The sequence below is a fragment of the Delphinapterus leucas genome, chromosome 10, assembly GCF_059928025.1.
Source record: "Delphinapterus leucas isolate spDelLeu-1000000601 "Yukka" chromosome 10, BTC_Dleu_Yukka2, whole genome shotgun sequence".
In the NCBI taxonomy this organism is placed as follows: domain Eukaryota; kingdom Metazoa; phylum Chordata; class Mammalia; order Artiodactyla; family Monodontidae; genus Delphinapterus; species Delphinapterus leucas.
The window spans coordinates 21,568,647-21,596,359 of NC_143138.1; the positions used below are offsets into that span (position 1 = coordinate 21,568,647).

The 27,713-nt window shown below is 40.0% G+C and overlaps 1 long non-coding RNA gene and 5 other non-coding genes across 8 annotated transcripts; 3 read left to right on the plus strand and 3 right to left on the minus strand.

Moving 5' to 3' along the window:
* Nucleotides 1–220: 220 nt before the first annotated feature.
* TRNAG-ACC (transfer RNA glycine (anticodon ACC)) lies at nt 221–293 on the minus strand. Its single transcript has one exon. It is a non-coding gene; the product is annotated as a tRNA-Gly (tRNA).
* A 1,095-nt stretch (nt 294–1,388) lies between these two features.
* TRNAS-CGA (transfer RNA serine (anticodon CGA)) lies at nt 1,389–1,470 on the minus strand. The gene has a single exon. It is a non-coding gene; the product is annotated as a tRNA-Ser (tRNA).
* An 8,907-nt stretch (nt 1,471–10,377) lies between these two features.
* On the minus strand, nt 10,378–10,451 carry TRNAT-AGU (transfer RNA threonine (anticodon AGU)). The gene has a single exon. It is a non-coding gene; the product is annotated as a tRNA-Thr (tRNA).
* Nucleotides 10,452–12,705: 2,254 nt separating this feature from the next.
* TRNAI-AAU (transfer RNA isoleucine (anticodon AAU)) lies at nt 12,706–12,779 on the plus strand. Its single transcript has one exon. It is a non-coding gene; the product is annotated as a tRNA-Ile (tRNA).
* Nucleotides 12,780–15,847: 3,068 nt separating this feature from the next.
* Nucleotides 15,848–15,921, plus strand: TRNAI-AAU (transfer RNA isoleucine (anticodon AAU)). Its single transcript has one exon. It is a non-coding gene; the product is annotated as a tRNA-Ile (tRNA).
* A 3,911-nt stretch (nt 15,922–19,832) lies between these two features.
* Nucleotides 19,833–26,536, plus strand: LOC111168453 (uncharacterized). Of its 3 annotated transcripts, none has more exons than XR_016394569.1 (3): nt 19,833–20,305; nt 21,730–21,830; nt 24,327–26,536. It is a non-coding gene; the product is annotated as an uncharacterized LOC111168453 (long non-coding RNA). The 3 variants fall into 3 exon arrangements; XR_002643043.2 differs by having other exon boundaries at nt 19,836–20,312; XR_004022379.2 differs by having other exon boundaries at nt 19,837–20,007.
* The last annotated feature ends 1,177 nt before the right edge of the window (nt 26,537–27,713 follow it).

Here is a 27,713-nt window from a genome sequence, read left to right on the forward strand (position 1 = left end):
CTCTTCCCAATGGGAAAAAATATTGATGGAGAAGATACTGCGTGATGAAAGGAAGAAAATTTTCAGGATGGTCCTCTGATGCTTCTGAAGTCTCTTTCAGACTCAACTGACAGAAGGTGAAGGATCACTTCCACGAAAGTACTTTCGAAAGACTTTAAAAATTGTTTCAGTATCCTTTTGAAAAAAGTACCTAGGAAGATGAAGGAAAAACTGAGCTCACCGAGCCAACAAGGAGTCGAACCTAGAACCTTCTGATTGGTAGTCGGACGTGTTAACCATTGCACCATTGGCCCCTGCTGAATAAGTGTTCTCACGTTCATATTTTCATTACCATCCACAGTTTATGCCAGCTGAAAGAATGATTGCTTTTTTTCTTTTAATTGAGTAAGAGGTTAAAACCAGAGACTGTATGGACTTTGGGAAAGCATGATTTCTTTTGTGCTTTGGTTGCATAACATAGATTTACATAAAATGTTTTCTTTGAAAACAATGGTTAATCTTCACTTATTCTCTGACTACGCAGTTGAAAACTTGTTTGGTGCTTAGTATGCAGCAGCTCTCGTTGCTTGAACAAATCTCTATGAACTCAGTTATCTATTCACTTTTCCTCACTCTATTTCACATCCTTTCTTACCCAGCTTATATTACTGCCTAGTTTTGAGCTCTTCATTCCTTTTTTTTTTCTCAGAATATTCATCTGCCCTCAAAATGCAATAAGGAGACAAGAATTCAACAGAAATATACATTTTAAGAATCTCATTTGAAAAATAAACTTAGAAAACAGAATAGAATTGGCTTAAAAACGTACTTAGCTGTTCAAAGTAGGCAAAATAGCTGAAAATGCAAAAGTGCTTTAAGAGTGGTTTAGTACGTTAAGGAGACCAAGTTTTTGAAATTCAAGGCAAAGTCAGAAGTTAAAATGTAATATATCCTCTCTGTGCCTCAATTTCCTCGTTTGTATAAAATGCTTGTCTTAAAGAGCGCGTAGCAAATATGATGGAATATTATCTTAAATTTTTATGGCTCTCACCAGCAGCCGCTGGGAATGCTTTAAAGAAGCATTCTTTGTAATCGGCTCTCTACAATCACAAAGAGAAACGATTTTCCCAAACTCCAACGTCTCCTCTGTACAGTTTGCTGCTGTAAACTCTCTTAACAGATTTAACAACTTCATTTCATCGCAGCCAGTATTTTTGAGCGCGCTCTAAACCCGGTGAGGACAGTGGGGAGGCTGGGCTCAGGAGGCTCACAGAGCAATGAAAGGGATTGAAATCTGGCTGCCGCCCACGCTCTTTGAAAATTTGTGTTCTAAATCGGAACTGCAGCCTGAGTGATTTCTGTGAGGCGAGTTGGCACAGCAGTAAATTTTGCGGAAGCCACATCGAAAACGCTGTGAGCAGGAGTTGAACCTGCGCGGGGAATCCCCATTGGATTTCGAGTCCAACGCCTTAACCACTCGGCCATCACAGCTCATCAGCAGTGTCTCTCTGCATCAGACTAAAGACAAGTATGTATTGTTTCCATGCAAAGTGGAAGAAGAGATAAGATCACGGACTTCTAAGTGTCCCCAAGAAAAACTTCTCCAACTCCAGGCTTGCTTATTTCACTCAGTGGCGATTTCGACTTTTCAGATATTTAGGCAAAAAAAAAAAAGTTGGCAACATTTTTTAATACTTCAATTTTTCTTTCATTCCATGGATGTGGGGGAATTGTCTTGTTCTACCTATAAAATCTGAAAAACTTCTCACCACCCCAACTGCTACAGCCCTGCTCCAAGAAACCTTCATCTCTAACATGGAATGTTACACAAATCTCTTAATAGGTTTCCCTTCTTCCACCTTTTTCATCCCTACAAAACATTCTATGAAAAACAGTCTGAGAGATCTTTGTGAACCTAAAACACTTTATGGCACAGCTTTGCTCAAAACTGAACCGGCAACTCCTCATTTCATCAGAGTAAATGCCAAAGTCCTCACTGGGCCTACTGGATTGTCCGTGATCTCATTTCTCTGGTTGTACTCCTTCTTGCCTACTCTGCTGCCATTAATACTGACCCTCTTGTTTTACATTGTATGTATCAGGCACATTGCTGTCTCAGGGCCTTTGCACTGACTGTTCCCCCTGCTGGTAATACTCTTGCTTTGATATATGTATGACTCAGCCCCTTATCTACTTCAGGTCTTTTCTCAAATATCACCTTATCAGTGAAACAGGGCCATAAGTATAAACTCCCCTCATTCCAATGCTTCTCCTCCCCTCATTCCAATGCTTCTCCTCCCCTTATTTCAATGCTTCTCCTCCCCGTTCTTTATTTTTTTTCCCATATCACTTATGATCATTTGACACACTTTAAAACTAGCTTGTTTATTTTGTGTATTTTCTGTCTCCTCTATGAGAGTGCAAACTCCAATGAGGGCAGAGATTTTTGTCTGTTTACTGCTAGACTCCCAGTACCTAGAGGAATGTCTGGTACATTTATTGAATGGATGACATTCAATAAATATTTGCTGAAAATGAATGAAATGGGTTTTAATATCCCATTTTGCAGATGAGGAAGTGAGATGCAGAGAGGTTATTAAGTTTCCCAGGATCACAACATAATAAAACCAAGACAGAAACCCAGCATTCAGACTTCCTTCCTAAAGATCTTTCTGCTCTTCCAGAGATGCCTTAAGGGTTAGGGATGAAATTGAGGGGAGAGGATAGGGAAGCAGTGTTGGCTGACTTGGAGAAAGAGGAAGAACTACAGAGGTTGGGATGGTTCAAAACAAACAGCTTCCTCCGCAAGAACCATGTATTTGACTAGAACTTTTCTGATGCTCACATTCAAAGGCAGCAATCTATATAGTGTGTCTTAGGGAACACTGCCTCAACATCAGGACCATTGTTCATACCCATTCTCTTAAATGAAAAAATTCAAGTCTCCTTTGGTTCTGAAATATTCATTTCCCTATTTCCTCCAGGGGAGCAATACCAATAACAAGCATAATGTTTGTGACAGTTATCTCTGGTTACTCTCCATATCCTCTGAGACTCTTCATATCTGGCTTTCTCTGCCTTCTCCCTAATCTGGTAAAATCACTTTCATATTCTATGCTCAGTATCACCATCTTAATATCCATGTCTTTCTGTAGGCCCACCCTTCTTCTAGAAAACTGCAATAATGTGGAACACTTTAGCCCCAGTCACTCATGGATGCAAATACTGGCTCCAAATTTTACAACCTGGTGATCTTGAGCACTCCTCCGCGTCTGCATCTATAAAACAAGTAAATGATTGTCAATAATAACGGCACCTACCCCCTTACGCTTGCTTGTTAGTTTATACATGAAAAATCAATAACTACTTGATTTAATAGCTGGTAACAAATGGTAGCTATTACTACTGTTCTAGTTCTTTCTTCCCCATTTTTAGTTTCAACAACATAACATGCGGAGGGAATCAGAATATGCCACCCCAAAATATACCACTTTGGCATAAGGATGGTTTTGAAGGCAACGGAGAAAAAGCAAACACAGGAAGGACTCTCAGCCCTCTTCCTCTCTGCCTAAAAGCAGGGCGTTAATTTCCCTTTGTGAAGATGTTCCCCTCCCCATCTCCTGTACCAGAAGGAGGAGAACAACCCTTATCACCAGAGATGGAAAGTCAACACCAAGATGACTGCACAACCAACCTTACTAAAATAACCCTTATCTTCTATTAGTTGCCCTATGTATTTACCTTCCCAGATTACTGCCTTTGGAAGCCCAAATCCCTCTTTTCTCTGTCTCTACTTCTCTATAATTTATTGCCCTTTGTTAAAACAGTATAAAATCTTTTGAGTCTAACTGCTTCTTTGGGTTTTCACTTCTATTCTGTGAAGTCTCTGTGCATGTAAAATTAAAATAAAAATATTAACATCAATAAAATTTGTAAACGTTTTCTTTTAGTAATCTGTCCTTTGTCAGTTTAATTCATAGGTCCCAGCTACAGATGTAAGAGGGTAGGGAAAAAGTTTTTCCTCCCTTACACATGGCAGGTGCAAAGATCAGAGCTTTGCGACTTTGAAGAAAATACACCCACTTCCAATAGGATATTAAGGAATGAACAGGTAATGTGGAGCCAGGCGTACTCATGTTTGAGTCATAACACACACACTAGATCCACACTTAGGCCAGATAGGCGATCACTGCAAGACTCAGTAGCTCAAATTACTGAGATAATGAGTCTTGCAGTGAAATTAGGAAAAGAATACCTTCCTCAGAGAATCATGGTAAGGGTTCAATCTTAACACCAGTATCTACTGAGTGTCTATTTTGTATCAGGTATATGCAAGGCAGCGTGGATTCATTGATGAGCAAAACTAGACACTGCTCTTACCCTCATGCAATTTACTACATTCCAGTGAGAGAAACAGACATTAAGAAAGTTATCACACTGATAAATGTAAAATGTGCTGGGAAAGAGAATACATGATACTATGAGTAATACAGGACGTTCACTTAGGGATTTTAAGGAAGTCTTCCCTGAGAAAGTAATAATCCAGCTGAGATCTAAGCACGAGCAAGAGATAACTAAGCAATGAGGCAAGCACAAAGTTCTTCAACTAGAGGGGACATCACGTGCAGAGAGACTGATTACCTGAAGACCCATGAGTATGGAATACAGACTGCAAGAGACAGTGAGCTGTGACATGAGGGTGGAGAAGTACTTAAGAGTTGGTATTTGGAGCAGTTATACGGAATGTGTCGTATAATATGACATCTACAACGTGTAGTGTGGTTCAGACTCTTAAAATGCTTGTTTCTGCCTCCTCTTGCCTTTATCTAGACAAAATATCCAGAATATGAGATCTGGTGTGACTTAACCTCTAAGGAAAAACCAGTTAAATTCCCCCAATAAGTTTGAAAAAATTCACCTCAAGGATCGTGAGAACCCTCCTAGAGGCTGGTAGGGGCAAATTCGGAGCCCCTGCTTCCCATTCGGAGATCTCAATCTCTGTCGCCCCCGTGTGGTCACTTCGTGCAGGCACGGATGTTAACGGAGTTGAACGCTTTAATTTCCCTGAAGGTGGGTCTGGAAAGCGGGAAGAACCCTCCTTCCTGTGTTATGTCCATTCCAAAAGAAAAACTGTCCTCCTTAATGGTTTTTAGCAAAATATATCATAAAATATACACAAACAAGTCACCAAACTTCTCAACCCTTTCTTATTTCCGGGAAATCCCTCAAACTGCCCGAATACCTAACTGATTTCAGAAATGGTCAGGATCCTTCCTTTCATCCGGGAAGGTCTCCGCCTGAGCTGGATGCCAGATGCTGAGTTTTAGGAAAACGTTGCGTTGATTCCGCTGAAGAAAAGGAATCAACGACAAGCGAGGGCCCCGTGTCCGCCCTGAGCCTGGGGGTGGCGTGGGGGGAGGGGGCGGATCCGGCATTTCCCCCTGCGGGGGGACACCCACTGGAGTTGAATAGCCTAACATCAAGCCCCGCCGAGAAGCAGACCCAGAGGATCTTCCTGGGGTGGTGGGAACGGAGGGGAAGGGGCGGTCCCGAAAATGCAGGGAAGAGTCGCCTTTCTCCAGTACAGATACCCAGGGGGTTCTTGAGGGCAGGGGTCTTCTCTTACTCAACCCCCCCACCCCTACTCCTCCCCACAACTCTTCTTCCCCATCTACGCCTGATGAGTTTTGGAACTACTGGATGGTACCAATAGGAATAAGCATAACTGGACAGTTGTGCGGTCGCTGCTCAGTTTCGAAGTGGAGCGCTTTTCTTCCTCTGAAGTTCAGGAGAAAGTCACTTTGCAGAAAACCCACACGTCCAAGGGAGCCAGTGTCTCCTGCGCAGCGCAGGCGGGGTCTTGTGCAGCGGGTGTCTCCTCGGGTTGACACCATTCGGGCCTCTCGGCCCTTCCAGCGGGAGGACGCCGAGTGCAGGAGGAGAAAGAGCGGCCCGCGACCTGCGCGGGAGGGGCGGCGGGGAGACCCGGGCTTCAGCGCAGGTGGCGTCGGGACGCCTTTTCATTTTAAACCCCTGGACCTCAAAAGAAGCGCAAACGTCTGTGTATGTTTTGAAGTCTGGCACCACAAAAAGGAAGCACGGGTTTCGTGCCGAAATGGGGATCAGTTCAGAAGTAACAGTAGAAGCCAGACCTGTTTCCGCCCGGTTTTGAACCGGAGACCTACCGCGTAGTTAGGCGAACGTGATAACCGCTACACTACGGAAAGTGGACACACGTAACGAACATGTGAAGGTATTCCTTGATGCCCTAGGTCTCTGAAATTTTTCCTTTTTTTTTTGAAATTAATATTATACATGAATAGAAATGCGTTTACCAAATATATCTACCACAATGTTCAGAAGAAACCTGTTCGAACAGCCAAAAAACTGGCATGCCCCTGAAGGCTTCCCAGAGAAAATGACACAAAATCTAAGACTTCATAGATGAAAAGAAGTATGATGGTTGTAGAGAGGTAGAAAGGGAATTTTGATACTGGGAACTGAATGAAGTGGGAATAGTTCGTGGAGTGGAGCGGGGGTGGGAATCCAAGAATTTGAAGCAAGGCATGGAAAGAAATGAGACTTAAATGGAAATATATGAGCCAGATCAGAGGGAAGAGGGATGTGCCTTCCAAAGAGGGGAAGGTAGATTTCAATCTGAATATGATGAGAGATTGGAGACTAACCTATAATTCTTGGAGTATAGACGTTATCATTGAAGGGTTTTTTTTTTTAAATCAAAGCGTAGTTTACATACATTAAAATGCTCTAATCGTAAGGGTACTTATAGCTCAATGGGAAAAAAAATGTGACAACAACTCATTGATTCAATAAGTTCAGCAAATAACAACCAGGGTAAACATAAAGAAAACTATAGCCAAATTATGTTGAAATTCTTGAAAAACAAAGATAAAAACATCTTAAAAGAAGCTGGAGAGAAACGATACTACATGTTAGGTTAAACAAAGATTAAATGGAATAACAAATATTAATTCAAAGAAAGGTAGAAAAGGAGAAACAGAGAACAAGTAGGACAAATGGAAAAAAATTATGATGACCAACTTAAACCCAAATATAAATAATTGCATTTAATGTAAATGCAATAAACAATTAAAAGGCAGAAATTGGCAGGCTAAATAGTAAAATAAAACAAAGAAAAACAGGAGTCCTCTGTGTCCTACTTACAAGACATACACTTGAAAAATAAGACAAAAGATTGAAAGTAAAGTGACGGGGAAAGATAAACTATGAAAACATCAACCATTAGAAAGCTGGTGTGGGTATACAATATGAGACAGAGTAGACATCAAAGTAAAAAGTCATACTAAAGATAAAGAGGAACATTTCATAATGATAAAATGATCAATTCAGCAAGAAGACATATCAATTCTTATATGAAGCAAAACTGAGAAAACTAAAACAAGAAATACAATAAGCACAGTCATTGTTGGTGATTTTAAAGACCACTTGAGCATCTGATGAGAAACTGACAGAAAAGGGGAAATAAGTAGGGATAGAGAAGACGAACCATAGCTAGTAACCAATCAACTTGACCTAACAGACATTCAGACTACACCCAACTGCTGCAGAATTCACATTATTCTCAAGTGCATATTAAAAATTCACCAAAACAAACAAGTGCCTTCAAACAAGTCTCAATAAAGTTTAAAGGAATAAGACAATTTTTTAAATGTTTTCTGACAATAACAGAATTAAACTAGAAGTCAATAACAAAAAGATAATTAGAAAATTCTAATACTGGGAAACAAGCATTACACTTCTAAATGAAGTATAAGTACAATGAGAACTAGAAAATACTTTGAACTGAAAGAATGAAAATACAACATGCAACTAAGCAGTGCTTAGAGGGAGATATATAGGTTTAAATGCATATATTAGAAAAAGAAGAAAGGTTTAAGATTGGGAAATTTTAAGGAGGAAATTATGTTTTGTATTTTAAGCCAGAGATTTTTGTCTGCTGTGTTGAGAATGGCTTTAGATGGCCAGTCTTGGAGACAGGGAGAAGAGGAAGAGGCTGTTGCAGATTGTGGTGAAGAAGAGATATTGAAGATCCAAATAGGAACCAACAGATGAACAGAAGGGAAGGACATCTCACATATGCTGAAGGTAAAAATCAGGAAGACTTTGAGATAATTTGATTGGTCGGGTAAGGCGGTGGGAGGAGTCAAGTTTTACCACAGATTTCCAGTGGGATTGATGATCAGATGAGCTCATGGCGTACTGTGCAAGTGGTACTCATGTGAAATGCAGGTGGCAATGGAAATATGAGTTTGATATTAGGGAGACACCTCTTTCAGACATGGATATTTTGAAAGATCAGCTCTAGGCAGGCAGCCAAGGAAGGGTCAGCTCCAGAGACTCCACAACAGAGACAAGATGTAAATGTCAGCCCTGGAGAGTGCCGAGTGCTTTCAATTTTTCCATGTGTGATCGTGGTTTAGGTGCAAGGCTCAGAGAACTTTAAACTTAACAATCTGTGGATGTTCAAGACTCCTAAGTTTGGTGTGCTGCTTATGTGGAATTGTAGACGCAGAGAAGAAAGTATGGTAACAGGAAACAAGGACAGTTGAATCCAGAAGATCTCAGTTAAGTCTGCAGAGTAACAATGTTTGGAAGTAGTTTTCCATAGTGTAGTCGTTATCATATTCACTTCACACACCTAAGTGTGTGGGCACCAAGTGGAAACACTTCTTAATCATTTCTCTCCCCCCAACATTTTCCATCATCACTGTGCCTTACCTTCCACCTTTTTAAGGGACTTTCCATTTGAATCGGTTCACCAAACTTTATCCAGTGCCCAACACGAGAAATGAATAGCTGGCCATGAAGAAGAAAGAACCACACAGCTGGCCTAAGACAGCGTCAGGCCTACACTGAGAGCACAAAAGAGGAGCTGTCCGTTTGAGGATCCCAAGCCAGGACACATTTAATGGCGGAGGAAGTTTGAACGAAGAATTGTTTAGGTCAAGAATGAAATAGCATTTCAGTTAGAGAGAAGTCCCTTTAACAAAGACACAATTGTGAATGTCCATGATTTGTTTAAAGCCGTTTTATAGAATAACGATAGCTTTATCATTTAGTACTATTAAGTAGTCAACATTTCTGGAGGTACAGAATATTACTGATTAGATTCAATTCCATTTTAAGGGGTTCTTTAAAATGTCAGTCTTCTGACACATTTGCATACCTGATGCTCAACAAAGGTGTAATTCATCTGTTGGCCCATGACAGTGAGAAGCAAGAAGGTACTTAGGGTGCAATCATTGCTTGTAGAATTCTATGCACATTTCTAAGTATGGGGGAGTGGGCATTTGTAGAGTCTGACAAATTATTTTAAGATATATCTTAGAATACCAAAAGAAACTGCAGATAAAACAGAAACACATTTGTTTTTAGGATTTGATTTTTTCAGAACTTTTATGTAAAAATCTGTCTAGAAAAGAGGCTAAGACTTCAGACCTCAAAACGCTTTTTTCATCTGTGTCAAAACTCTTGTTAGATGCTTTATATGTTTTGTCACTAACCATTTTTCTCTTAAGATGGCATCATATTCTCTTTTCAAAAATTTCAGTGATGTCCTAGAGTCCAGAATCACTTAAAAAGTAGAAACAAACAAACAAAAAAAAGTAGAAACAGCTATTACAGTACTCAATTTAAAGTTTAAATTAGGGGTTTTTAGCTCTTTAATTTTTTCCCCTTACCTTCCTCTATTCTTCCTTTAGAATAGAGGTAAGAGCAAAAATGCAAGGGAAAATTGCAGGTTTACTAGGAGAAATGGTGAGTAGCAAGAATGATTCAATGCTAGAGGATTTAAACTCACCCCAATTGACCATGGGTCTCTGTCTTCAGTGCACTATCCATTGTCCCTCAAAGGTACTTGATAAATACTTCTACTTATGACCTTGAAATTAGAAAAGCCATTAGCCATTTAATGGTTCATTGTAAAAAAAAAATTGAGTGCCAACTCTATTCCAAGTGTGTCTGAGGTTGAAAACATAATTAAACCTCTCAGTAATCAGGCAAATCCAAAGGATATCTGAAAGGGCATGTATTTAAAGCTGTTGAATCTCCATCACTTGATTCAAACAGTTGGATAAAGAGGCAAACCTCTGCTAGGCTAGGCTAGCTATCCACTGCTAATATCATGATTTGGACAAATATTCAGAGCCCTTAAATTACTCTTGGTATGTGTATTGGGAATGCTTCTCCGGTTATTATTCGACCTTCTGCCTCTGTCCTCTTCTACAAGTACCCCGTTTTTCCCAAGCAAAGCTTAAGTCCTGAGTATTGGAAGATTCATCGGGTGTCAATTCAAGTTGGAATCACCCAGAGAAAAATACTTTTTTACCACGTTAAATCACTCAGCAGGGTAGGAGTAGGCCCCGCTGGGATTCGAACCCAGGATTTCCTGTTTACTAGACAGGCGCTTTAACCAACTAAGCCACGGAGCCTCACTCGTTGGGGCATTTGGTTACATATCATTTGAACACAATTTTACACACCTCTGCTCTAATGAGTCTAGTAACTGGTTTACCAGGTGATTAAAAACTATATATATATTAAAAAAAGACACCTTGTCTCAGTCAAAACCAAGGAAAAAATGTTCTTTTGGAAGAATAAATACAGGGACTAGATTAAGATGACTATCTCCTCCTGGGAAATTGTTCCAGCGTGGACACCACTAAATTCACTAGATTTTAAACTCTGGCAGCAGGGGTCAAAGCCTTTTTCCCAAGAGAAAAAATGAAATGGCTTTCTACTAACCAGCATTTTGTTCAAACCACACCTGCTCTCTTCTCTGTTAGTGTGTTGAGGCGTTACTGGTCAAAGATTAGCACATGTCTGACACATGGTTGCTGGAAGAACTGTGTTTGTTGCACCTGTCAAATCATCCTCGGGATGGCAGCACTGATCTCTCCACTTCAGGAATGTTGACTTCTGATGGCTTACTACTGGGTTGGTCTCTGTGCACTGTCCTCAAGAGAGAAGAGGCACCTTGCTCAAAGTTATACCTGCCCCTGGGTGCAGCCCAAATCCAGCCTCAGTTCAGAACATTACTGAAGGGCCATTTCAGGTTCAGATATCCCAATGAGATCAGCTGAGGCTGCTGTTACAACAGCAAGTTCAACTTCTGCCTCCTCCCAATCCTACTTCCCTCACCCTCTCACTGCTGTTGATTCTAAGAGTGTTCCCAGTAAAACTCTTGCACACAAATCACCATCTCAATGTCTATTTTCCAGGGAACTGACCTATGACCAAAAGCAAGTGACTGTGGCCTACTATCAAAGTAAGTCTGAATGTGGCCAGATTTTCAAAAATCACTTAACCATACCAAGTACCCTAGTAAAACAGGAATGATAGATAGTACTAATAATATTCTGCTCTACAAACTTTCAAAATTTTCACCACGGAACAAAACAAATGAAGACACCTGCAAGTTGATTTGGAAGATGTACAAATTTAGTGAAAGGTGCTAAAGAACCAGAAGAATCATTTACATTTATGATATTAAAAGCAAAGGATTGAAATGGAAAGTTAGAAAATAAATGGCAAATTTAGCTAGTCAAAGGATATGATTCTCGTTTCTAGGGGGAAAAAAACCCCGTGAATACCAAATACTAAACACTTTATATAGTAGCAGTGCATATCCAAAAGGAAACTATGTAATATATATAGATATATATGCACACATGTACTTATAAATGGCGGGAGAGAGCATAAAGAAGGCTTTTTACAATGTACACAGGTCAATAAACTTCTGAAAAATACTACTACCCCTAACTTAACAGAAACAGTCGTGGTGGGAAGGAGGGAAGAAGTAGAACCCAGCAAAGAGAGCAGAGGGTGACTCAGGAATTAGCTGCTCTGCTGGCCCCTCCCTGGGTTGACACCTGCCCGCAGGTGGATCAGGGTGCACTTCGGCCTGGAAAGGGTGCATTTCTCAGTTATGCCTCTCGAAGGAGGTTTCCCGCCTCTTTCCACTGAGTTGCCCAACTGGGGCCTCGGCTTCTCCTTCCCTTTCAGATCCCAACGTTCTTCTCAGGTCCAGATAACTGACCTGACCCCTGACACGTCCTGGCTTCGACATCCCTTGTCTTTGGTTCTACCCAAGGACATGGCCGGTCAGATGCTCTTGAGAAGCCATCCGCAAGGTTCTTTCCCTCCCGCGGACCCCAGCCACTCAAGTGTTCGATGACCAGCACTGCAGCACAAAGGCCGTGACTCCCCCGCGCGGAGAGGGAGGCCCGAAAGCACAGCTGAGGACTCAGGGTCGCGGTGACCGCGGAAGGACCCCAGGGCCAGGCGGCCACAGGGTGCAGGTTCCCGGGTACCGAGGCTTCCAAGAGGAGCTGACCTGCCTGAAATGGTCTCCAGGAGCAGAGAGGAATCTGGATCCCGCGCGCAGGAGCCGAGTCCTTCGAGGTCTGTGGAGGCTCAATGGTCAGTTCCGTGATCCACACGTCGCGGTCTCAGGAAGCCCTGACTGGGGACGTTGGCCTGAGTCTTCTCGGGCCAGAATCCGATGTTTGAGAAAGATTAAGTTTTCCCGGAAGAAGGACACTTCCTTGAGACAAAATAAGAAGCTTTTTCTTCCCACCTCATCCATTTCCCCGGCCAAAGAAGCAACTCTCTCTTCCCAGTGTAAACTGCAAGACAATGCTGTTTAAGTATCATTGGTAATGTGAAGAAAACTAACATTGTTCCGGCCGGTTAGCTCAGATGGTTAGAGCGTGGTGCTAATAACGCCAAGGTCGTGGGTTCGATCCCCACACGGGCCAAGCTGGTTCGACATTTTCTGTCCCCCAAAAGAGTAAACCTACCCTAGAATGCTAGAGTTCTGTACCTGGCGTCCGAACTGCAAAGAGGAAGAGTCTCTGAACGTAGTAGGACTATCACCTTTCCTTCTAACTTCCTTGCTAGGGAGTTCTAGAACCTTGCTTGGGCGGAGTAAACAGACACCCCCCCCCGCCCGCCCCCCATAAGGCCTGGTACCTTTTCTAGGCTCCAGGCGCTTCTCCAACTCACAAAGCTCAACAGTAGCGGAAACCTGCAGGTGAAAGGTACAACAGAGGGCCATTCTTTGTTTATTTCATTTTGTTTTGTTTTCCTGTAAGGAAACTATTTCTCGGAGAAAAAACTGGGTTATTTGATTGCTTCCTCCGAAAACAAATTGTAAAACCACCCATTCTTCATATTGCTCCCTCTGGGTCATTCTGTACTCCCCAGTTCCGTCTAAAGAAAACAAGATTTAAAAATAGAAAGAAAAATTGTCCAAAACTTAAGTAGAAAAAATGACAGAAGATCTTTGTTTTATACACTCTGCACATTTATACCAACATGAAAGGTATACATAACTTTAAACATTTTAAATTTTGTTTTTCTTGCATAAATAAGACAATCACATGTTTAAAAAAGGAGAAACTAAAAATAGATACATTGGAAAGTTTCGCTTCCATTCTTATCCTCCACCAGCCCTGTTTTCTCCATCACCTCACATAGGTAAAGTCTGTCCTTAATTTTTCATTTATCCTTATTGGTTTTCTTTATGCATATACAAGTAAACATGTATATTGATTGTTATTTTTTCTTGTTTATCCACACGAAAGATAGCATAATTATTTATTCACTGTTTTGCATTTGCATTTTTCTCTTAGTATATATTGGATGTCCCAAATTGCACTTTCAACTTTGTACACTGTCAAATCAGAGTTTATTTTAAAATGAGTTGGTCCTGCCAGCCAGAAGTTGACTGACTCTGCAAACTTCTTAACCATTGTACAAAGTGTAGGCTTTTCCAACCCAAGGAAGGAGATGGTGGAGATGATATCCATAATTTTCTCTTATAATGTGAAATAAAGCACTTTCTTAAGCCATATAATGTTCAAAGAGGTTTGAATATGGGCTCCCAAGCTGCTCAATAATCAAATAAAATTAGGTATAATTTCAACAAATATTTATTGATCTCTCTCACTTTTCAGTATGGCAGTTATTGTCCTTCATGAAAAGATATGAAGGAAATACAGCTAATCGACAAATTAGAGTACCAAAAATGTGTGCGCGTGAATATGATCTCTTTAAAAAAAAAAATACACTGCAACTAACTCTCAAATGATTCAGGGGGAAAAAAATGAGTACATATGAAGAGAGAACAAAAAACCAAACAAATGTAGAAAATGTGGTAACAATCGCTGAAAATGGATATAGAGTATATAGGAATTCTTTGTATTATTTTTGCACTTCTTCTGTAAGTCTGACATTTTATATATATATATATATATATATATATATATATATAGAACCTTAAAAGTGTAAACTCAACCAGAATGTGTACACACATATATTAAAGGACATTCAACAAATGTGCTGACTAGTAATTCCCTCCAGATGGTGGAATTTATGGACCATATTTATTTTCTTCTTTTTGTTTAGTCACACCTTCTAAATTTTCTACAATGAACCTTTATAAATAATTGTATAATATAAAAAGAAAAAAAACTTCAGAGTAAAACAAAGAGGGAGAAAAAAAATCAATCAATCTCTAGGGTGTTTGCTCTCAATGTACCTCCTTTCCTTATTGGGGAACCAAGAAGAGGAAGTGAATTACTAAATAATAGAGTAAAATTCCTAGAAAGAATTACCCTGCCATAATAATGCAGTGCACATGGCTGATGCTCAGAGTTCCTTATCTGGGATAGGAGTTTTCAGGTCTATGTTACATATTCAATATTAGTGGTGAGATTAATATTAATTGAAAATTGAAGCAATTAATACCCTGGGGTATAAATCAAGATGCTATGAATTTGGTTATTTGAATAGGAGGGTCCTCAGAATATAGTAATCCAGCAACAAAATGATGAACATGATTTTAAGAAGCGATTTAGTGACTTAGTTAAAAGGAAGTTCTCTAGAGCTAAATGATGAGAATGCTGATTCTAAATTCTGTCCTTGGTTATTTGTAAAATGAGCATGATTATAATACCCACCTCATAAGTTAGTTGTTATGTTTAAATATGTTAATTCATTTAAAACACATAAATAGTGTGTTTTATTTAGACATATGGTACATATGTCTAAATAGTAAACGTTGAAAAACCAGAACTGCAGTATAGCATAGCAATTCTGGGATCAACCTGAAAATGCAGGTCTATTTTATTCTCACAACACTGCATTCATTCCCAAATTCAATGTATATTCTTTTCCACCTGTCCTAAGAATCAGCTGACTTTTCTCACCTCAGATCTAGTTCCTCTTTTGTTCATGCAAAGTTTTGTTTCCTGGGTTCATTTTAGAGCTTTTTCACGATGAGTTTTTTCCTAGCTCAGCCTCATTATCAAGGTCATATGCCTTTTGTTTATCACAAGCATTACATTTCCATTATTTCCTTGTGGAAGGAAGCTTTTAATTTTTGCTCAGGGATGGATGGGTGGATTGCTTTAAATTAGTTGTTCTTTAAAAATACTGCTCTTATTCCTTCCAACCACGCATTCTTCTCATTCCCAAAGAGTCTGCAGGTTGGAAGACTCTTTTCCCATCTCTTATCATCCTTTACTGTGGTCTCAAAGACGCAAATACATCAAAGTCCTTACAATCGAATGTTTCAATTTGCCATTTTCATTACAAGTGGTTTTTGTACTTGTTACAAAAGAATTTGCATTGGTTCCAAGAAAGGATGTCCTGAAAGACAAGGTTCATTCTTTACCAACACAGAGCTTTCTTCTTTACTTTCTCTTTTAACGAAAAGTGGGCCCGGTGGAAATAGGACTGATGAAATTCCTGTTAATGGTAAAGAAATTCCACGAAGTCAACGCTGTTAAAAATATTAACGAAGAGCCCCAATGGGCATGCAGGCCTGTTAGCTCAGTTGGTTAGAGCGTGGTGCTAATAACGCCAAGGTCGTGGGTTCGATACCCATACGGGCCATGCCTTTGATGCCCCCGTGGCAACCTCGGATAGTTTTCTTTGCTCATGATTCAAAAGGAAATCATAACTTCTTACAATCATGAAAGCTTGATTATGACCATTTAGATCCCTTCCCTACCTCTGAACTGATAATAGCCAGCAAGGGAACGCCTTTGCTCACTGGTTTAAACCTAAATTTGTAAATTAATCGCCTATAAAGGCTCAGGACATACATATTTATCATAGACTAATCATGAATTGCCCCTGGAACTTAAAATGGGGGTAGAATCTCCTGAGTTATCCAGTTTATGTGCATGAGTAGTGCATATCTGAACAAAATCAGAATTATATTAAGAAGGAAAAAGGGTGAAATGGATACGAGGTAGCAACTGTGACCAGTAGTATAGACTGGCTTCCTCTACACCTCTGCCACCCCGTTGTAGTGTGCCTTCAATACACTGGGCCTGCAGCACTAAAAGCTACATTTCTCAGACCTCCTTGTCACTAGGATTCCCTGTGTCACGTAGCTTTGGCTGAGCAGATGTACTCGTGCGAGACTTTGGAGAAATGAATACTGTGAGATAAAGCCTGGATAGCTCTTCTGGCATATGTCAGTCTAAATAAAGAGGTAAACTGAGGCAAGTTAAAAGGACCAGAAATTGAGTTTATTTGGGAATAGCAGAGGAATTGCAATTCAAGAAATGCATCATGTAGCAAGCCACGGGTGGGTCTGTTGAGGGTTTGGGGTGGCTGTATTTACGGGCAAGGAGTGTAAAGGGGGGGAAGTCCAGCCAGATTAGTGGCTATTCATGGATCAGGAGATAAGTCTCTGTCTTCTGTAAATCAGGCATTTAGGGGAAATCAGTCCCTCAGTTCTTATCTTCCATTCTTCTGAGGGTGCATGTGTGAGATTCTCTATTTCATATCCTCTGGTTCAATTTTAGATTGAAATCCTTTCACACGTGCGTGGTTGTTGGGATATGTTAGTTTACCTGCAGCTACTGTCTAGGATTTTGTGGAACCAGAAGTGGCAGCAGTAAGATTTCTACCGAAGCATTTTCATGGCTGGGTGCTTCTGACAGTGTAGTATCCACACTTGATTCTGGTCTCCAAGAAACTCTGTAAACTCATAAGAAATCCCTTTTAATTTTACTTAATTAGCGTGGATTCTATTTTCTGAAACTGAGAACGCTGATTAGCTATCAACATTGTCTGCTGCAGTTGTGGTAAAGATAAATGGTGGGAAATAAAGGCCAAAAAACTCCAGTTAAAAAAGCTGTGGTCCATATTTGAGGTAAAGTAAAACTTAAAGGAGTTTAGGCAATTGATGGAGTATAAGAGAAGGCCTTGACATTGGGAACACTGTGAATGACTTCTGACTTTTTAGCTGGCTTTTGCACAGTGAGGCTTACCCATCATAGATCAGCCTACAGATCCTACTCCTTCATGGAGCTTGATCGTTTTACTCATCTATCTGATTGACAGACACCAGATTTCTCTCTTTTCTCTCCTGTGCTGTCCCACAGCCATGATAATCTTTTCTCTTTACCCATTCCACTGATTATGATCCTTGTTTCTCTTTTTATATCTCTATGCTTGTCCACATTCCTTGATTTTCTTTTTGCCCCACTACTCCATCCTAGTATCATTACCCACCATTACCACTATCTGAGATACCTTCGCATTCCTACCTCTTTCCTACTGTCCTACTCTTTCATTCACATAAACTTTATACTCAGGTATCAGCTTTCCCAAGACAGCTTTCCCAAACCAGGCCTGTTGGAAGTTTGTCGCCAAACCTTTGATGATAACATAATGTTTCAGATGATCCATGTCTATGGAACTGGTAACATATGGACCTTAGATACTTTTATCTAAGAGATATCTAAGAGATATCTTTTATCTAAGAGATATCTTTTAGCTAAGAGAGTTCTCCCTCAAGCCCCTCCTTGTTACTCACCTGTGACCTCAACAGGTTTCCAATCTGTGCACAAAATAGGCAAAGAGTTTGCTTTTATGGAGCTTTCATTCTAGTGGGAGAGACAAACAAGTAAACAAATGAAGGATCAAGATAATTCTGAGTAGTGGTAGGTGTATTATACTTATGAGAAAATAAGACAGGGTGGTATGATGGAGAAGACTGGGTGGAAAACTATTTTAGATGGGGTGGCCAGGGAAGGACATTCTGCAGAGGTCACTTTCAAGCTGATAAGGGAATGTGGAAAAAGTCAGCCATGAATGATTTGAGGCAAAGCACTGGAAGAGAAGGCACAGCAACTCCAAAGGCCCTAAAACCAAGTGACCTTGCAATGCTGTAGGGACAGATGGCCAGTGTGGCTGAAGAAAACTGGTAAGGGAAAGGATCTAGTACTCTGGCTTTCCCTGCTCATATATATCTTGGAACAATCTCTAGTTTCAGGTGGTCCAGCTGCAAAGTCTGCTGTTGTGAGGTAGGTTTGCTGATCTGTGGGCTTTGCCATTAGGAAATAGACTGAAGCTGGTGAAGGGTGGAAGAGTATGTTGGCCCCAAATATGCCATTTTGTCATAAGGATTATTTTGAGCTAAAGGCAGTTGAAAAATAGCAGCTATAAGAAGAACACTCTAATTTTCCTTCCTTTTCTTTAAAGTAGGAGATAAAATTTCCATGTGAAAGATGTCTTCCTTATATTCTGAGAAAAGTAACATTCCTATTATTAAGGATGGAAAGCTTAGGCTGAGGGAAATCTTTACAAATTAACCCTTATCTCCCTAGTCAGTTCACCCAATTAACTATCCTAGCTCAAGCCCCTTTGCCTTGTCATGATTTCATAATGTTACTACTCTTTTTCTGATTCAGTATATATGCATCAACTCTTAACTGCTTCTTTGGGTCTTCATTTCCTTATGAGGGCTCCCATATCACAAAAACTTAAATACATTTGTATATTTTTCTCCTCTTAATCTGTCTTTTGTTACAGGGGACCTAGCTGAGAATTTCGAAGGGTAGAGGGAAAGATTATTTTCCCTCCCCTACACTGGAGTGAGTGACTTGAGTTTTCTGATGTGTGCATTCTTAAAAGTCCCTGGGAAACAAAATCTCAGGTTTCTTCTACAAATACATGAAAAGGAGAAAGAGAGAAACTATAGTTTCAAAAAACTTGAGACATATATGTCCAATGAATTGTTTGTAAAACACATAGATATGATATATATCTTGTATATATGTATGATTTTTATAATATATATTATAGAATATATTTACAAAATATATAAAACTGGTGAAATTTGAACAATGATTCGACACTTGATCTTATTTTTGTTATTATTTTTAGATGTGATAAGGATATTGTGATTATGTTTTTCAAAAGCATCCTTATCTTTTAGAGATACTTTAGTTTCAGTATTGTGTCAGTCATATAGGAGCTAAGCAGAAGGAAAAATCAGTAATACTGATTTTCTATTTAACATACTGTACTCATTACGGATTTTTTGCATTAATTTTCATTTAAAAATATTGCTTTAAAATATTATTTGTGTCTATTGCTAAGCTTTTTGGCAGCCTCTTAAATTTTGGGCCCGAGGCAAGTGTCTAACTCGTTTCATCTTAGTCTAGGCTGTGTTAAATTTACCAATGACACGTGTCTGAGATTTACTTCAAACAATGTGTCTGGAGGAACGAGGGTTGGGTTATATGTTAATAAGATTGCCGTGAGTTGATAATTGTTGAAGGTGTGAGATATGAACATCGAATTCATTGTACTATTCTATCTTTGCATGTATCCTTTTGAAGTTTTTCCCAAATAATTTCTCTGTCAAACCTTCCCAGCACATTTAGAAGGCAGGGCCTATGACCGAGTTAAAGGCACGTGAAGCTTTAACAGCTAGAAATAACCACAGAGACGCAGAAACCTCCCAGGTTCCTAGAGCGGACCTGGAAATGACGTCAGTGGAGGTAAACCATCCTTTATTCAACCCCAGGGCGGAAGAGTTCGCCGTTTTGTGTTCCGGAGAGTGGGCCTCCGCGGACTCTGGAACAAACACCCTGAATCTCGTGCCCAGGCAGCACCGCCTGGTTCTTCCAGGCGGCTTGAGAAGGGCTAGGCTTCGGAGCCTCCAACCTGACAAAGGTAGGACTTGGGCAAATATCGAGAGGCCTAAGTCTGGGACTAAAGTTGGCCCCCATGGCGCACATTCTTGCTCAGAAGCAGCAGATTGCAAAAATCAGGAGGTGTCGGGGCGGGCGGGGGATGAAGGCAAGTAAGCTCCGGCGCTTCGCCTCCGGACCCCAACACAGCCTCCGCGGATTTGGGAGCGGAACGGAGTCGACGACTCTGCAGAGACGCCTCTGGCCAGAGAGCAGATGGCACAGGCCTGCACACTCGCCATCAATACGGTCCATCTGGAAGCGGCCTGGCCTAGCGGATGGTAATAGGTAACGAGTCACTATTTATGGGTGTGGTTATGAGGGGCGGACGCATGCAGGGAGGCATTCAGGCTCTTGAGCGGCAGGTGCTGGAGAGTGCACATGCTCTGGGTAATAATACTTGGTGGAAAACTGTTACCCGCAAGGCAGAAATGTTGCGACTGTGTTGAGTGCAGTTTGATGATTCTGGGTATCAAGTAAATATGAGCTGTGTAATGGTAAAGGGGGGGGGGTGTTCGTCATCAGACAGTACGTCTCCACAGCCAGCCTGCCTTCACTTTAGAACCACCTAGAGAGCTTTTAAATTTCCTAGGTAGTGCTAGTGTGCAGCGGGTGATAATAACCACTGAGGTGCTGTCAGGTCCAAGAAGTGCATCTCACTCTACTCTTCTGGGCGGAAACCATTCTTCTGACACTGTCTAGTCGAAGCATTGGGGCCTAACTAGCACTTAATTTGTGTGTAGAGGTTCTCCGAATGAAATTTATCAGCAGGGTCCAACACTTGGATAATACAGAGTAGAAGAAGACAGTTCTCATTTTATGCTGTCTAATCTGAGGCACTCAGCAATATTTTTCTATGTTTAAGCAGATATTTCTTCAACAAAAAGGAAGAAAAGCAAGATCATTGTTTAGTATAAGAATCAGGGATGTTTGAAGATATGGCTGAGGATGTATTTGCCCTCAGGTTTCATCCTTGTGGTGGCATGTGTCAGAATTTCTTTTCTTTTTAAGGCTGAATATTATTCTATTGTATGTATATACCACATTTTGTATATCCATTTATTCATTGATGGGCACTTGGATTGCTTCCACCTTTTGGATTGTGAATAATGCTGCTATTGCACATGGGTGTACAAATATTTCTACGAGACCCTGCTTTCAATTCTTTGGGGTATGTACCCACAAGTTGAATGGCTAGATCATATAATTCTATTTTTAATTTTTTGAGAAACCTTCATACTGTATTCCATAGCGGCTGCTCCATTTTACAATTCCACCAACAGTATGCAAGGATTCCAATTTCTTCTCCTCCTTGCCAACACTTGTTATTTTCTGAGTTTTTTGATAGTAGCCATCCTCATGGGTGTGAGGTGGTAGTATCATTGTGGGTTTGATTTGCATATGCCTAATGATTATCGATGTTAAGCATCTTTTCCTGTGCTTATTGGCCATTTGTATATCTTCCTTGGTGAAGTGTTCAAGTTCTTTTTCCATTTTCTAATCAAGTTGTTTTTTTTGTTGTGATTTTTTTATTTTTAATTGAAGAACCTCCTTCATCTGCTATTCTTTGCAGGGATGGTAGATAAAAGAGAAGATACGCTCAGAAATAAGTCTTGAATCATGTTCAATTCTTCTGGCTTTTTTTTTTTTTTAGTATATGTGTGTAGAGAAGGTAACACTTAAAAAATGAATTCTTGTTTTCCAGATGGGCAAGGTGAAGACAGAATTCCCAGGCAGCAGGATGGTAAACAGTGCAGATCTGAGAAACAGCCTGCTGACGTCTGGTAACGTGTATAGCAACAGCAGGTAAGTCTGGAGAGAAAGAGTTTTATAGATCATGTAGGAGACTTAGACATGCATCTTGTAGCCCAGTGCTGTCCAGTAGAACTTTGCATAATGGTGGAAATGTCCTGCATCGGTGTTGTCCACCATGGTAGTCACTGGCTACCTGTGGCTATTGGACGCTTGAAATGTGGCTAGTACTATTGAATTTATTTTATTGAATGCTTATTAATTTTATTAGCTCCATATGGCTAGTGATCACCATATTGGACAGTACAACTCTAGGCAGTGGTTTTAAATGAGAAGTAGCATAACCAAATTTATATCTTAGAAAGATTACTTTATAGTCAGAATGTGGAGAATGTGTTGGACAGGCACAAGACCCCAAGCAGTAAAATCAGTTAAGAGACTTTTGAAATAATCTAGGAAAGTGTGTATAAACTTTAGCCACCTCCTCAGTTAACAGCCCTTTATTCTCTTTTTTTTTTTCATGTATTTGTTAGGTTGTTTATATGATTAGAACCCCAAAGAACAAGTAACAGTGGTTTAAGTAGGGTAGAAAATTTATTTATCATGTGAATGTCCTGCTGAAAGTCAAGTCAGAAATTTCTGGAAGCTCTTCTCCAAAAAGTTCTCCAGTGGCCTGTGCTTTTCTTGCTGCTCTGCGATCTCCAGAGCACTATCCTTGTCCACATGGGCAAAACCAAATCACAGCCTATAGGAAAGGGAAGGAAAATATTGTGACCAAGCAACTTCCTTTTAAGCAACATGACAGAATGAAAGTTGCCCACAACACTTTTGCTCACACTCTGTGTTAAGCTAAAACTTGGGACATTCTTTCTGACATCAGAGGGGCCATATATTTAGGAAAGTGTTTGTAAGTATGAAAAGCATGGGCAAATTTTCGGCCACAGCTCAGCCTTTATATAATCATGTCCTTGCATGGAGAAAGAAGGAAGTGGTCTTTGAGTGTGAGGAATAAGAGAAACCTTTTGTACAACATCAGAGAATCCTTGCTGTACTGGTCTGCTAGGGCTGTGGTAACAAAGTACCACACCTGGATGACTTAACCAACAGAAATATATTGTCTCACAATTCTGGAGTCTGGAAGTCCAAAATCATAGTGTCAGCAGGGTTGATTCCCTCTGAAGGGCAGTGAGGGAAAGATCTGTTTCAGGCCTTTCTACGCTTGTAGATGGCCATCCTTTCTCTATGTCTCTTCACATTGTCTTCCCTCTGTGTGTGTCACTGTGTTCATCTTTCCTCTTTTTATAAAGACACCAGTCATATTAGATTAGGGCCCACCCTAATGACCTCACTTTAACTTTTCCTCATTTTATTTTTTTAAAGACCCTGTCTCCAAATAAGGGTCACATTCTGAGGTACTGAGGGATAGAACCTAAATGTTTGAATTTGGGGGTAATACAACTCAACCCATAATACCTAATAAATATCCGACCAGAGTTCACATCTCATTTGACACCAGGAATCCATATTCCTTAAGGAAACCATTCATAATAACATTTAACATGGTTTTATGGCAACCCCAAATAAGTTTGTCAACTGCTGCTCTGTTTTGATAGTTAAAGCAGAGGTGCCCAAAGTACAGACTTCAGCGTTTTAAACAGTTAGAAAAGAAATAAATCCAGTCCTGCCTGTCTTCTTTAAATGGTCATCCAGTTTCTTCTGTCAGGGAACCTAAATCTCCAGTTATTAATGCCAGCCTGAAATTCAGGACAGAAGAACTTAATTCTTAAGTTAATGCTCCTTGTTCTGCAACTTTATATAAATGAAACAGGAAGAAAATACACGAAGAAGCCTTTTTTAAAGAAGTATATGATATATTTGGGAAGTCACATTAAAACACAGGCACACCGCAAGAAGTACCCTGTAGGACTACTTATAAACAGGTATTTAAATAACATAAGCGGCATTTACAAGTTCAGTAGAATCTTTTAAAAAAGGAAGAGAGAGAGCAATTAAGAGGCTTCCATGCTCTCAGGTTTTTTGATTTCATGTGATGGCTGAGATGGAGCATGCAGAGGAGTAGACATCCTTTTTGTTAAAATATTTGGATGCTTGAGTCAAGAAATGTGGGCTTGAGAGCCATATTTTTTTGATCTTTAAATATCTAATGAAAGCTGTGGACTGACTCCTCAAAAAAATACACATACATTTGATATTTTGCATGAGTTTCTGTGTGTTCGTGGATACCCTTTAGGCAGATGCTGTATATTATTTATCCTAAACTCCTTTCTCCTTTGATTTCCTCCACCATGGTAGCTAGAAAGCCAAAATCCTTCCCTTTCTTCTCTCTTGTAGTTGGGGTGGGATGTGAGCTGGGTCTGACCACTGAGATTCAAGTGAAAGTCGCTCGTGGGGGACTTCTGGAAACATTTTTAAAATGCGAGTGACTTCTCTAAAAAACATATAAAGGGAGGGGCTGTGACTTGGCTGGCATGCTCCATCAACTCTTTACCCTATATCCTTTGCTCTTCTCTCTCCCTGTCTGGAACTCAGACAAGATTCCTGGAGGAACAGCAACTATTATAAGTCTGTGATGATAAAAGCCACGGAACAAAGACAATTGAACAAAGAAGACAGGGAGCCTCGGAACTTCATGACATTCTTGAACAGTGGTGCCAGCCCTGGACGATTGACCTCAGGACCTCTTGCTAAATGACATATACTAACTCCTTTCTGTTTAACCCACTGGAGTAGAATTTTCTTTTGCAGTGAATCCAATCCTAACTGATAGGCTAATATGTATTAGCACCTGTTGTGGGCCAGTGGAGTTCTAAGAATGTTTATGTACTAATGTTTTTAATCCTCACAATGAATGACTTTATGAGATAGACCAAAGGTTCTCAAAGTGTGGTCCCTGAGCCAGCAGCATTAGCATCACCTGGAAACTTGTTAGAAATGCAGATTTGGGGGCCTGACCCCAGACCTCCTGAAGCAGAATCTCTGGGAGTGGGGCCCAGCAGTCTGTTTTAACAAACCCTCCAGGCGATTCTGATGTATGCTGAAGTTTGACAACTTTTATCTCTGTAGGTAGGGTATTGTTGTTGTCCCCATTTTACAGATAAGTAGACTGAGCTGAATTTAAGTCACTTGCCCAATGTCACACAACCAGCAAGACTGACTCCTAAGTCTGTGTTTGTTGCCACTATGTTACACATGTTAAGAACTCCTGCTCTAAAGTAGTAGTCTTCAAAATTTGAAAGCATGCTCCTCTGAAAAATTATGTACCCCCCTGCACAATTTTAGATCAACATCTAAAAATTTCACATAAGTTCAAACAGTTGTAAAGAATCTGATTTCCAGTACATTGTAAATTGTGCCATTTCAAAATGTGTTCCATCACTCTTCTAAATGAATCTAAATACCATAGTGATTATTTTTTAAATGGACTATCATCTATTTAAAAAAATAAGTTTTCTCTAACATTTGAAATTTTACATCTTCTCTTTTGTATTTGAACTCGTATTTTCATTCCCCTACCCCACAAAAATACATTCTATTGTAACATGGCTGTTTTTGATCTACTCTGCTGTGCTCTACCCCAGGCTAACTGGTTCATATGTCAGCTCATCTCAATTTGTTCTCAATTCTTTACCAGGAGCTTGAAATGACAAACTGAAACATTATTTAAATCTCCAACCTCCCCCTCTTTATCTTCTTATTCCCCTGCAGCTGAAAATGTCAAATAGCCTAGGGGAAGAATGCTCTATGGGCAGTAAAATGTATTAAAAGAAAATCTAATTAGAAGATCTTAGCACTGTCATAAGTATATACATAGAGGGAAACAGATAAATTTAAAAATGGATACAAGGATATGTAGAAATTAATAAATGACACAGTTGATATTTCAATTCAGTAGGTAGGCAAAATTGATTTTAAAATAAATTGTGATGCTATAACTAACTTTGCCTATTGGAGAAAACAAAGATGGACATTTACCTCTCAGCCAGTAATAAATCAAGTTCCAGATAGATTAGTGACTTAAATACAAAATATAAAATAATAAAACATGTAGTTGCAAATAATAAGAGAACTCAGAAGAAAAATATTTACTTGGAAACTATTGCATAAGAAAAGTTTGAGCAACAAAGGCTTAATAAAAATATGCTGCGATGAAAGCCTACAAAATCATAATAAGCTATCTTAAATCAGATGTACACAAATGGGAAATTCACAGAAGAAAGAAATCCACCTGAAAATTAGAAATGAATGAGTCTGAGAATGAGATGATAGTGAGGGGGCTGCTTTGGTCTATCACTTCATTGTTTTAACCAAGGACAGTGTCTTCATGCTATCTTAATTCCTTAGTCTATGAATTGCCAAATATTTTGATGCTCTTACACACTGCTTTCCAGTGGTCTTCTAAAATGTTTCTTAATAAATTTAAATCATTCTAAAGAATGTAATTGCCAGTATATGGTAAGATTTGAACATTAAAAGAGTCCAATCCATCATTGATTTTTTTCCATTGGAACCTAAGAGCAATTTGATATACCCTGGCATCCTTTAAAAATGTACTTGGTATACTTTTATTTAACAGTCGAAAAATGTTCATGAGTTATTTTTCTCTTTCAAAGGCATTTCTGTTCTATAGCTGTCATGGAATTTTATCCCCATATATTGCATTTTTTATGCTTAAAGGCTGTGACTGATTATTATACTACTCCAAAACAGAAAAATATATTAAAAATGAGATATGATATTTAGCTTTTTCCAATGAGTGTCTTCGTATTTTAAGAATCTCCCCCCACCCCACCCCCCAGTTTGAGTTGTTTTCAAGTTTAATAGTAACGTGATCAATAAAAAGTATCTCAAAGTATTTTTGAGAAGTATTTAGTATATGAAGAGTAAAATCGTATTTGAACCTAATGAAAGGGACAGGACTTTTTCCCCCAAGTTAGCTCATGTGTCTGCGGATGAAAATTTCTGGGAGCTGGAATGGGAAAGCTTCCGTAGAAATAGCAGAATTATCAGAAATTTGCAGAGAGGAGATGGATAACCAGGTAAACCTCAGGTTCACACCAAGATTTGAACTCGGATCGCTGGATTCAGAGTCTAGAGTGCTAACCACTACACCATGGGGCCTGTTCTCACTTAGTGTTTGCTAAATTCTTGGATGATATAGTTCTTCCTCCCTAAGTCCCTTTATCTGGTTATCTGAAAGGTATAAGCACATTTTGCTTTTCTTCCTCTACGATTAAGTCATGGACGCTTACCTGTCACATGCCTGCATCCATCCCACAGAGTGCTCGGTTTTGTGACAAGTGTTCTGTACTATTACTTCACCCAAGGCTCACAATCGCCCTGTGAGATGGGAGGCATTGTCGCTATTTTACAGGTGAAGAAACTGAGGCAGAGACCTGGTGTCTTTCACCCTACTTTGTTGGATCCTGTTGCTTTCACGAAAATTCGTCTTTTTCTAGGGTGATAATCTTTCTCTTTTACGGACGCGTTATGGAAAGATTTACCAAAGTAGCAGAGGAGACATTGGTGTTTAAGAAAAAACTGAAATAAACATGCTTGGAAGACGCGGCTGGAGGAAGGATCCCTGCAGTCCCGGGAACACAACTCAGAGTTGGGGGGCGGTGGGAGGGAAGCAGAAAGGAGAAGCGCTCGGGAGTTTTTCTAGGACCGAGTCCAGCCCCACGGCCCTCCTGCTCCCCTTTCACCAACGGGAAATATGAGCAGAGGAGACTCCCAAAAGGACACAAAGAAAATTCCCGCCCCGCCTGTCACATCTATTTCCTGCACACACATAGGCGCCCACACTTCGTGAAAACCCACAAGACAAATCAGTTTCTGTGATGGGTCTTGGTGAATGTTCTGAGTCGCATCCTAATCCAGTATCTTCACAAACTCCTTGCGCTGGCTTTTCGCTGGCTC